Here is a 12,658-nt window from a genome sequence, read left to right as displayed (position 1 = left end):
CATCAACAAACATATCCTGCTTGAATGCTTTGCCTCCAACCAGGAAGTTTATTATGGCTGGCATGATTATTAGATGCCCAAGTCATAGCAGCAGCATCTTCTTCAGCAGTTAGGCATCTAGCCTGGCACTTTGGATTGAACATATTGGCAAGAAAATGAGGTGGAGTAAGTGCCTGATTCATCTGCTTCTTTACTGCTTGCAGTTGAACTTTGTTTGTTAGTTGGATATTTCTTTTTTCAATTTCTCTTAAAGTTCTTTCCAAATTTCAGCAGCACCAGAAATACAGCAGCTTGTCCAAGGCTACGGAAATAGGTTTCAGTATATTCAGCAGATCTTCTCAATTTCTCTTTAGTCCAGTGTTGTTGATGACTTTGGCTGTGACAATTCCACGTGTTTTGACACAATTTTCTTCACAAATAGTCATCAGAATAGGCCAGTTCTTGATAAATTGCTCAGAACAGGCAACCACTGAATTCCATTTTACTTCTTGGAGGACAATTTGTTTGGATCCTCCTGTTCTTTTCAGTGAAGCTGAAGCAAAATGGTTGTTATGGAAGTACTTTTACAATTTCAACAACATTTTCCTTTATTCCTGAAATTGTATTTAAGTCTTTGGTTAAAAGATACATTGAATGAACACTGCATTCATATGTTGTAAGTTTCAGGTTCTCTTCATTATCATCTTCTAGATTTCTTCCCATCTTTGTTACATTTGCAGTATTGTGTGACAAAGCTATGCTCTTGGTATGTGAATTTTTGTTCAGTTTCTTATATCTTTTACTGCTATTTCTTTTTGGTATTCTGCTGTATGGGCATTTCCTGTTATATCAGTTGTTTTTGTAAGATAGACAAGCCCATTTTCTGTTGTGTCACAAGCATATATTACTGGATGGCTCCACCTATCAAGATTCAGATTAACGACTTTCCTGTCAAGGTTTTTTTGCATGTTCAATTTCCTTCTCATATGTTTATCCAGCAATGTCTGCTCTGCCAGGATAGTGTGTAGCCTGATCATAATGATCCAACCATGTCAATGAAAAGCTTGTTCTGAACAAGGTGAAAGGGAGAATTTGTTTTATAAATGAACTCAGCCATTTTTTCATCTGTGGAGTCTTGCTGGAATTTGCTGGTCCTGATTTTGAACTCATCCATGACCTTACTGGATGATGATGAAAGTCTTTTTTTTTTTTTTTTTTTTTTTTTTTGGGTACAGGTATTTTACTGTCTGAGACATGTTTAGTTGCAGCACTGCTGGTGATACCGGGAGATGACTCTGAAGCTGTGGACATTGCAGATCATGGATGTTCATAACCCTTCATGTCTCAGACCCTGAAACAAAGTTGTATGTAAAAAAAATAAAAAGTCACTCTCATTTGGAGTATATCTTAGTGCACTGATTTAAAAAATGAGATTGTGAAGGAAAGATTCCTCCTGCTGCAGCTGTTTGTGCCACTATTTAAAAGATTTAATTTGTTCTAAACCCAGTTTTATAGGGAATATAATAAATCATAAACAGACATAGATAATCCTTAAACCCTTATCTCTAGCAACATACCAAACAGCTTGAAAAAACCCATATTTTTCAATGTTAAAATTCATAAATACCTAATAAAATTTTCTTTTGAACAGGAAATTTTTACCAAGGATGTTTGATTATATTGAGCAATAAAAAATCATTCAGAAGTCCAGCAGTAACAGTAAAAGTAAAATTCATAAATACTCCCATAGCAAACTAACATACCAGTTATTTTTAACACAAACATTTTGAAATTAATAAGTAATCCACCCAAAACACAAATGTATGACAATAATCTAAGTTTGAGACTAGGTGGATGAGGTAATATCTTTTATTGGACCACTTCTGTTGGTGAAAGAGAGATGCTTTTGAGCTACACAGAGCTCTTTTTCAAGTCTGGGAGTATTTTCTATAAATATTGAAGAGTATCTGAAGAAGAGCTCTGGGTAGCTTGAAAGCGTGTCTCTTTCACCAACAAAGGCTGGTCCAATAAAAGATACTACCTCACCCACCTTGTCTCATATCCTGGGACCAGCATGGTTACAATAACACTGCAAACAATAATCTAAATAACCATTTACTGACGCAGTAAGACATGGTAAGCATTTCTTTACAGAAAATAAGTTTACTACCCAGTTGATTCAGATTGTTCAGACATGGCCACATCCTCTTCCTCCTCATTGTCTTCTTATTTGTCCTGATGTTTCATTTTGACAACCAGGCCTTGCAGCTCTGTGCTGTATGGTTTACCTTGGACATGTGTTCCTTTATTACCCAGAGGTACAGGAATTTTTTGAAAATATTCTCAAATAGGGTCTTTTTTACGACCTGAGGGCATGGCAGTTTTTTCCTCTAGTTCCCAGATGTTGAAATCAACACCAGAGTCTGCACTCAGACAAATGTCCTTTCTTCCCACAGTGTCCTGCTTTGAGACCAATGTTGCTCCTTCCCAGTTGAACATCGTGCTCCTTCTCTCTTGTTACATAACAACTCCACCCTACCCCCAGGAAAACAAAAGAACAAATAACAATCCAAGACTTCTGCTCATGTGACTTACGTGCCTTTTGCGCTGCAGAATTTTATTTGTTTAGAGACAGAGGGAAACATTTGAGAAATCAACAGATTTCTGTTTGTTTATATCTTTGTGTACACATGTAAGGAGGCAGAGGAAGGCCATTTCCTTGAAGTGCCCACAACCATCCAGAATCAAGGGCTGGTAGTTACTGGGCAGATCAGTGTCTCTCCATGAGCTGGAGAGTATTTCCGTGGGGGAGAAGCTATAAAACAGGAATGTGAGACTGCCCAGGTGTGCTCAGTGGCTGATCCTACTGAGAGACTTGATGGTGTTTCCTGGAGTTAGAGGCCAGGTCCCAATGCCTGCGGTGACTTTGCCAGTCTCTTGCACAAAAATCTTCAATTTTATCCAACCTGGTCCTTCAATCAGGTGTAAAGCATCTTCCTGCACAGGGCATCAGTTTGGAATGCTGTTCAATAACCACATATTAGGCAAGTTTAGATGTGAGTTCAACATATATACAAAATGGGGGCATAATTTGATGTGCATATCCCAGTCTGTCACTGATTGTACAGAACATTAGTAAAATCACTTGAAACAGCAAAACAGTCACTAAACTGTAATTTTAACTCTTTCAGGGGCAAGATGGATTTTATGTTTGGGATTAATCACCAGGGCAATCTATCACTACAGCAGACAGGCTTGAGCCAACAATTTATACATTTTTCCCTATGGTCTGCAGGTAGCAGATAAAGGTTTCTGCATGCTCTGCAATATCTACTTTATCATCACATTGTAAATGGCAAATTATTGGCAAAGCTAGTGATGGTCATAAAGCAAATCAACTATGTTAATTATTTTAGTCACAGTTCCTTGGTGTGGTTGTGAAAAACAAGATTGCCTATTGTTTGTTCGGGGAGAAGAGCACTTGCATTTTCCTTTGTTGACTGGGGAAAAGTTAATGCCAGAAAGCTGGGGATTTTTTAAATCAATTTAAAAGTCAGAGATCTTGTGGGGAAACTTTGAAATTCTCACATTCCTAAGTGATCATTTCCCTTGTCTATCCTCTCGGAATACATTGTGTGGTAACATAATAACTGTAAAAATGTTATTTCTTTGCATATATCTCATTAATAACTTGTAATGATGTTCCATTTATATAGACACTGTATAATAATCTAAAATGTAGTACAAATACAGTGATAGTTTCTACTCATCTGTGTATTAAGATGCTAAAAATCACTTTTCTGAGACCCTGTTTGAACTGTTGTCAATTGTAATTGGCTGTGTTCCTGTAAAATATTCTAAATTTACCTAATTTTCCACTTAATAACGTGAAGGCACAGATACTCATACATAATTCGAAGGCTGATCTTGATCCCTATAAATAAGCACTGGGTAAAACTTTTATAAATGTTAAGATTTGTAGCATACGAGATATAGCTGAAAGTTGTCAGCCATGCTTCAATGAAGCATTAAAGCTCATTCCATTCAAAGAAATGGAACAAAGTATTATAGTAGTCATCTCATTTTTATTTTTTGTATTTTCTTGTATCTGTGATTCTTTCATGCTGTGCAGCATTTGAGTGTATAATCATCTGCTTCTATTTTTGTTCAAAGTTAATAGGGGAGAAGAAGGAAAAGAGCTCAGCATTGAGTGTTTTGCATATGAATGGAGTAAAGTTTAGGATAAGAATCAAGCAAAGAGTAAGGCCACATCTTCAGGCAGCATGCTATGTCAGCAGCATTAGTCTTTTGTGTAATATGTAATTGCATATGTTTTAAATATATTTTATTTTCCACATAGCCTGCGCTTGCTTGTTTAGAATTATTATTTATTGTGGTTGTTACGGCTTATTATGCCAAGAATTGTTTCACATGTATGATTGAGTATGATGGTTTTCAAGGCTGTTTGGTGCTCCACCTTCGTGCATCAAATCTTATGTTTTTAAAAATCCTTTGGCAGTTATTGGTCAAAAATATTGATGTTCATGTGTAGTGAACTGTTTATTAATAAAATTCGTTAAAATTTTTTTTTTGGGTACCCAAAAGCTTAATTCCATTTTATGGACTAATGCAGAACAAAATCTTTGTGTTTTTTTTTTTTTTAAATGAAGCCATGCTTGAGTTACAGAAATGCAAAAGGGCTCGAAACATTAATATGTTTCTAACTTAAAACAGTTCAGCAGATTTTTTTGGAGGAAAGAAAGAGATTTGCTTCAAATTCAAGAAGTACGATTCCAATTTTGAGTATGAAGCAAATTTTTACAAGAACCTTATAAATCTATTAAATTTGGAAATAGGGGTACTTCATTGGAAAAGATGGCATATCTAACCGTATTAGACTGAGATTAGCGGGTTGAAGATTGCACGTCCTTCATTAAGGAGTGGATTCAATTTTTAAAAAATCATCATCTTTGCCACCTAAGTCCTTACAAGGCCACAAATGTGCTGGAAAATGAAGCTTTCTGGTAAAGCTTTGTATGGCCTCCAGAATTTGGAAGACAGAAAGATTTTATGCACAGCATGCGTGAATCCAACCGTAAGAAATGGTGACATTCACATGTAATTATCTCTGATACAGTTAAATTATCCTGGAAATATTTCTTGTTTTATAGCCAGGCTAAAGTCTGGGATGAAGTCAAAATAAAGCGTGTTCTAGTTATGACTAAGATATTTTAGAGCATTAAATCTCCTTTCATTGGTATGTAATGCTACGCAATCTCATCTTCCCCAAGTAGGCATTTTTAAAAGCTGTGTAGACCAGTTTTATTCTGAGTGCTTCATGTGATGCTCTTGTGGCTCTTTATTAGGCATTGACCATGTGCTTTACACTTACTAAGCACATGGATACATTCCCTACCCCGAGGCATTTGCAATCTTATTGATTGTATGAGAAGAAGTAAATCTGTTGTCTAATATAAGGGTATCTAATGAAGACTGAAAAAAACTGCAATCATTAGAAGAAATTGTTAGTAAATCTAAATCTTTATTGCCGTCTTCTGGCATTGTACCATGGCAGTGGCTTTGATTTAACCTACAGACATTCTTTGTTGTATGTTTTCAGTGCTCTGGGATGTATGGGCAGAGGATGAAAATCCTGGTTTGTCCTCTGAAAACAGGAATGGTAAAATTCTTATCTAAAAGTAATCTTTCTGCACAAGAGTAGTGAAAATGGGCAGTTTGTCCCACTTTGCAATATTCAGTCAACTGTAGAGAGTTTGCCTCTGATTATGTAGTATTCGTCATTGAGTGGTTGATGGGGTGGAGGGAGGGAGAGAGAGAGAGCGAGCATGCAATATTGCTCCAGGAAAGGGTATGTCTTTAGTACTTCTAGGTTTGGAAATAATCTCACTGAAGAGATACATTTTATTGACCAACTTTTGAGAAGTGGAAAAATGCCATAGTCTAGAAGTCTGCTGCAAACTCACATCACACAAACTATTTACTATGGAATTGCTTAACTGCATATTTTTATCCTGTTTCAGGAAACTCTTCATTTCAGAAAACAGAAATAAAATTATCAAAAAACCTCAAACACTGTTTAACTGTGTGTAGAACTGTACAAGGGGCTTTAATTAGAAATAATGGGTTGAAATCAAACTAGAGAAAATTTAGCTAATTAACAAGAAGAGCTTCCTAACGTAATCTTAGACTGTGGAGTAGACAGTCATTGCATTTCATTGCATTTCAAACTAGACTGTATAGAGTGCTAGGGAATGTTATTGTTGGCAACTGTCCTGTCGTATCAGAGTAATGAAATGGAATGGACCAGATAACCTAGAAGGTCTTTCCATCTCTGATTTCTGTTATATGAAGAGTAATAAGTTTAGACAATACAAAGCTTTTTCATCTAATGGGAATTATATTTAAAAAATGTGTATTCTTGTATTTATCACTCATTGTTAAAGATCTTTCACTCTAAATATACAATTATTAGATAATAATTTGACATTAAACAGTAGAAAGACCACCCCCCAAGATGTTAAAGCTGTCAGAAAGATAATTATGGTAAAGATTAATAGGTGTTTCTTTTCTTTTTCTTTTTTTTAAAAAGGTCAGTATTGTTTGATGCTGGATGCCCAAACGCACATCCTTGGAGAGAATTTCAGGGGGAAAAAGTTTTTAGGCTTTCTTTGGCAATTTCTCTTACTCTGGTCAGGCATCTCAATTTACATGTCAAGATATCTGTTTTTATTCAGTCTTTGGTGGTGGTTATATTTTACAGAGCTGTTGAATATTGTTTTGTGGGGAAAAGCTTTTAACTTAAAGGCAACTTAACTTAAAGGTACTCCCCTCTTGCAGTACTGATCAGAATGCTGAAAAGTTGCCATTCCAGAAAGGGTTGCTTCATGGATTTATACATTAAAAACAATTGTTTGCCACTGAAATGATCTATAATGATATATGTGTGGAAATTTAGCAGCTTTTAAGTTAAGAGGTATAATTTAAATCCTCTTTTAAAATGATATCTTAAGGTATGCGGGCCCCAAATATGACCTTCCTTTACTTTCTTTTCTGTTTTCAAAGACCATCGAGAAAGACCATATCTTTCTTTATATAAAACAAAACCCTCCCCAGTTCTTTTCCTAAATATTAAAAAAATCAATATCAGAACTCCAAAACTCATCAACAAACCTTCAATAACAAATCAGTGTATGAGAGTCATGGTAGAGGGAATAAAATAATAAATGAAGCTTTCATTTCAAAGCTTCTAAGGAGTTACCATAAGCAGTGAATATACTTTTTTTTTAAAAAAGTACTGTTGACTACCTTAGGGATCTTATGGTTAATGCTCTGCACTACCAGATGAGAGACCTGGTTTCATCTGTCCTATGAGTCTATGGTCCTGAGCTAGCAGAGTAGAGAATGACGGACAGGAGGGAGTACTCAACCTCTGAGTTTGTGTCTACATTAGGGAAATTTAGGAAGAATTGCCAATAGTGTGCCACTAATTTATTTGCACTGACAACAACCCTAGTGGCTCCTAGCTTCCAGTGTTTTTTCAATCATGTCAATTAAACCTGTTGAGCCATTGAAAAGGTTGGAGCCTTATGCACAGTAGGGCAGCCACTGGCACAACTAAACTGGTGGTAGCAGTATCAGAGGGAATTTTTTTCTAAAGATCCTTAATATAGACAAAGGCCTGAGAAGAGAAGGGCACATACATAGCTTTGATGGATCTAGGAACAGTGTTTATGTGTTGTGAATGAGGTCACATCTAGTCCTTGACTAGTGAAAACTTGTTGCAGAGTAAGGGTTTATCTATATGGGGAAATTGACTGTAATAACAGTTGCAGAATAAGCTACTTTGGAATAGCTCCTCAGGTGGACACCGTTCCAGAATAAAAGTAATTTTATTCCAGAATGATTACTCCACTTTGGAAGTGTGTGAATTATTCTGGAATAAAGTTACTTTTATTCTGGAATAGAGTGTCCTCATGAGGTATTATTCTGGTCAGTTTTCCCATATAGACAAGCCCTAAGAGTGGGGTTAGGTTATAACCTTGGGGAAATGGATGCTTAAACATACAAGCCCTCCATTCAAAAAACAAATTTATGGTCAAGATAATTGGTTCTCTTCTGCCTGTGTTTCAGTAAAGTAGTGGAAAATGTAACAGTAAATTGTTTCAACTTTCCATTTTCTCCCAAAATGACTTACATAGTTATTTATGCAGGTCATAATGTCAGCAGTGATCTTTCTGGCTATCTGGGGTGGTGGACCTTGCCTGTACCTCATTTGCCTTGTTTGTATGCCTATCCTTTGTACTCTACCCTTGTATCTTGTGCTTCTATGGTATGTTTTTTGTTCAGTTTGTTTTACTTGGCAGGTCCACTGAACATGGAATCGGGTAGACTTCAAAGTCATCTCTTCTGTCACTGGATATGAGGCTGGGAAGTGGGAAAATTCCAAGAGACACGGGAGGGGTGAGGAGGAGGAGAGAGCAGAGGAAGGAGGTTTTGACAGAGGAATACATGGGAAACGCAGGTAGTGAAGGAAAAGTGTAGGCCGCAAGATAGGGATAGAAAAGGGCAAGAAATGTTACAATGCTGGCACCTAGATGCTACCATGATGAGTTCATTATAAATACATGACACGAGGGTGATGCTGTTCTGGCCTGTAATTGTAGACAAATAGAAAAGAATATTCATTTCAAAGAGACAACAATTAATAACAATTTGAAGAAATAAAAAATAATTTTCTTTGAATATAAATGTATACTTCAAATGAGAATTTTGGCAACACTTTGTACTTCCCTGCAGTCCTTTCTTTCCTGTGCTTGCTTATCCTTCAGTGTTAGATTCGGTGCCCTTTTATTGGGGGAAAAAACCACAACCCTGTGTGCTTCAGTTATTGGGAGAATCAAGGTTGTAAGCTAATTAGTGTACTTTTAAAAAAAATTATTTATTTCAAGGGGCACAGTCTTTGTTTAATATGACACCTAGAAGAGACTCTCAATAGATAATTCTAACAGCAAATCCATAAAAAAATCTTTTAATACTTGACTCTCGTATCTCTCATGTTTTATCCCTTAGGGTTTTTTGTTAATCTCTCACAATGTCACCTGCTGGTGGATACAGAGAAATGCATTTTTTTCTGCAGTAGAAATCTTTTAAAAAAATCACTTAGTAGCAACTTGCTTGATTAGAATTGTTCTCAGTTGTGTACGTCTAACTCTGAAAGTACAGAAAATCCAGCATCAAATTCATAAAGGGGATCTGACAGTCAGGGTCCTGACACCCCAGGGGGAGAACAGAGGGTGGTATGAACCACAAAGAGTAAGCAATTGAAATAACTGGTTGTATATGATGTTATTCTGTATAAAAATATGTCAGGTAAGATCTTTTATGAAAGCTTGTAATGTTCTGAACTTGATGGTCATAAGATATGTATTCAGATAGTGTTATGAATGTCTGTATAAAGAATACAATATTGCTTGTCCCAGCCACGCCTCCACTCAGCTGCTGCTGAATGGCCAGAACTGCAGTACCTTCCTTGGCTGGTAGGGCGGCTCTTGCCAAGTCCTTCAACAAAGTACAGGAATGGAGTCTCTGCCCACTACCACTGATTGTTCTCAGGGCATAATGAAGAGTATCTATGGTCTAACACCCTCTACCCCCAAAACATTGGCACTGGAGGACTTCATTCAGCCATAGTTAGACTATTCAGATTTCCTTGTGATTCCAGGAAATTGAAGCTTTTCTCATCTGAAGTCAATACATAAGGCAGCTTGAACCCATTCTTATGAGCTACATGATTTGTTTTGGAGTTTGGGAGATACATTTTTATAGAATAGATAAATGAGTTAGCATTTTTGTTTGGGTAAATTACTATTTATTTTGGAAGGAAAATGTCCCTGATTGAATAAGAGCAAGATGTTTAACCACCTTCTAGGGCAGAGACTGTTTGGTCAGCATAAAATGAAAAACTTCTAAAAATACTACTGACCTCTCAGTCCCTTCTAAGATGGTGTTTGAAAGGTTGTCATGTTTCTTCTGGACTCTTAATGGTACAACGTATATATGGTAACAAGAAGGATCAAAGATTCTGTTCTGTTCTTGGAAGTACACTTTTATCACATCATTATGAATTTATAGTCTAGTAATATATAATGTTTTTTCCATTCCTGCATTTTGCAGTTGGTTTGTATAGTGTCATAGGTTGGCAGCAGAAGAATTCAGTTTTTCATGATTTTTTTGGCATGAAAGGGTTACTGTTCACATTTCCTGTGTAATTCCTTCTGATCTTGCTGGGCTGTAATTACTTTCTTGATGATAAACATTCCCAGGCTCCTATAACCTTCTAGCCTGCTTGCACTGGCCAAGTTTGTCCCAGGTGATCATGTGGGCGAACCTCCTGTTTTTAAGGATAAAAATCTCTCCTCCTTCCTGTGTAAGATAGGCTAAATGCTCATTCCTTTGCTGTGCAATCCCAGAAGAAAACCCTTTTAAAAGTAATAATAAGGTAGCACATTAGTCTTTTAAAGTCAGATTTTGCAGCCAAGTAGTTGACAAATCAATGGGGGGGTTCGAATTTTTTGAATCCTGTTTGATTTCTGGTTCACATTAGAGATTATCTTTTCTTCTTAAACAAGTTTGGAAAATAGGTTGTGATACCAAAAGAAGGCAGATTTTAACTGTGGCATTTCATTTTTGCCCATATAATTTGTCTACTCATTTTAAGCTGCCTAGAATATAAAAGTGTTTAGTTGAAACTGGGATTTTCATTTCTTTTGTATTCTTTGCAGAAACTGCATAGTTTTCAGAAAAAGGGGGGATATTACTTCTACCTTTCTTCACATAGTTCAGCTAGTCTATAGTACCCCTAAGTTTTCATGTTATACATTATGAGCTGTAAGCATTCAATCATTTTTTCTTTTTAATTTTTTTTAAATGGGTGTAGTCCTGGTGAAGAATGCTAGATTCAGAGCCTTGAAGACTGAAGTCTTCTGTTTGTCCACAGAACTGGTGCAGAAAGGTCAGTGGTATTACAAGCTTCCCTAGACTATCTCACAATTGCTCGGCAACCCTGATTTAGAGGGACTTGCCTGTAGGGGTGAGAATGGAGTTTGCTCTCCATACCCTTCATTCAGTTTGGGAGACTGCCAATAAGGGCATGATGAGTGGTGGTGTTTTTTTGTGATGTGAACACTTGTTCACTGAGAACTGTGAATTCAGACGACCAGCTTTATTATTTTTATGTCACTTAATAGCTGTCAGACAGTAGCAACTTTGTCTTTAGGGGTCATGTGTGAATCAGTAAACTAAGAAATAAAGAAGCCCACTTTATTAGTAGCATTTTTTCACAGTTAGTTGTTTACTTCCCCTTTTTATATCCTGAGTTACAGATAGATGTTCACTGGTTTAAATATCAATAAAGTTATATACTAGATGCTTCAGTGCACTTTGGATTGAATGAGTTGTGCCAAATTCTCGTTCCTTATTCATATGAGTAATCCAACTGCTGCCCAATTATGGACACAACTGTCATCACAACTTTTTAGTCTCATGTTCATCTGTTCATGTTTTGTACATCTATAGCTTGTTATCCATTTAATTGACTGCTGCTGTTTTTGTTTTTACGTAATTCATATTAATAGATTTGAAGACCAGAGGGGACCATTGTGATCATCTGGTCTGACCTTTTGTATAACACAGGCTATAGAACATATCTTTTAGAGAAACATCCAATCTTGATTTAAAAATTGTCTCCAGTGCAAAAAAGCAAACACACAGTGGAGAACCTGGTGGTGTTTTCTGGAAAAACAGTTGCACAAAAAGTAGAAGTAAACTCAAAGCAGCTACCTTTGTATTGTGACTAAAAGTAGCTTCTTTGAGTAGATGTGTTGGGTAGGAAAGGGTTGAGGTGATGGTCTGCTCTGCTGATCCTTTTGTTGGTTTAAGTTAAAGCAGCCTCTAACGGCCCTAGGCTTCTCTAACTCATGCAGATCCAGGGAGTTCCAGGGAAGAATTGAGCCCATCATCTTCAGTATTCATTGCAGGAAGCAAGTTTAATTTATTTGAAATCATTTAACAACTATTCTCCAGTTAAAAAAATAATTTGTGTTGTGTTTTTTCAAGCTTTTACACAAATATAATTAATTGAGTTTCATGCATAAAGGGTACAAGCCCTCCACTTAAGCAGACATGTAAATTACTGTTATGACAATGTGCATAAATATACCTAAAATAAAACAGCAACAGTGATTAAGTCATTTCACTTATCTAAGGCAAAGGTGTCTCACTTACATTTTTATTGCTCTTTTGAAACTAACATTTAAACAGTTTTACATATATACATCAGGTGTAATAGCACTTTTTGCTTGTAGGTACTTCCATGTTCAGTGAACCCACAAAAATTTAATTACATTCAGGTAGCATCTGATTAGATTTTTAGAAGGCCGTTTTTATGTTCCTTTATTTTTCTGAGAGACTTAATCATTTTTACCATGGAAATTAGTTACTGTCCTAATATTGATTATTACTGCTCTTTTTATTGTCAGGACTCAAAAAAGGAAAGGATATAACAGTTTTGCATCATACTTACTCCATTTTCTCTGGTTTGGGGGGAAACTATACTGTCAATGGTCTGGTGCTGTCAAAATTATGGAACTTGTGTTGGGAA

The 12,658-nt window shown here is 36.3% G+C and overlaps 1 protein-coding gene across 4 annotated transcripts in view; it reads left to right on the top strand.

Moving 5' to 3' along the window:
• The window catches only part of ZNF438 (zinc finger protein 438), a 100,039-nt gene that overhangs the window by 20,966 nt on the left and 66,415 nt on the right, over window positions 1-12,658 (top strand). Inside the window, exon 1 of one of the 4 annotated variants that reach the window (XM_073334395.1) lies at window positions 10,466-11,011. The exons of the other annotated variants lie outside the window; for them this stretch is intronic. The gene's annotated coding sequence lies outside the window, so the exon portion shown is untranslated. Of the gene's footprint in view, window positions 1-10,465; window positions 11,012-12,658 lie in introns of those variants that run through there. 4 annotated transcript variants of the gene reach the window in all.

This window comes from Lepidochelys kempii, chromosome 2 (genome assembly GCF_965140265.1).
Source record: "Lepidochelys kempii isolate rLepKem1 chromosome 2, rLepKem1.hap2, whole genome shotgun sequence".
Classification (NCBI taxonomy): Eukaryota; Metazoa; Chordata; order Testudines; family Cheloniidae; genus Lepidochelys; species Lepidochelys kempii.
This window is presented reverse-complemented; position numbering and strand designations above follow the sequence as displayed.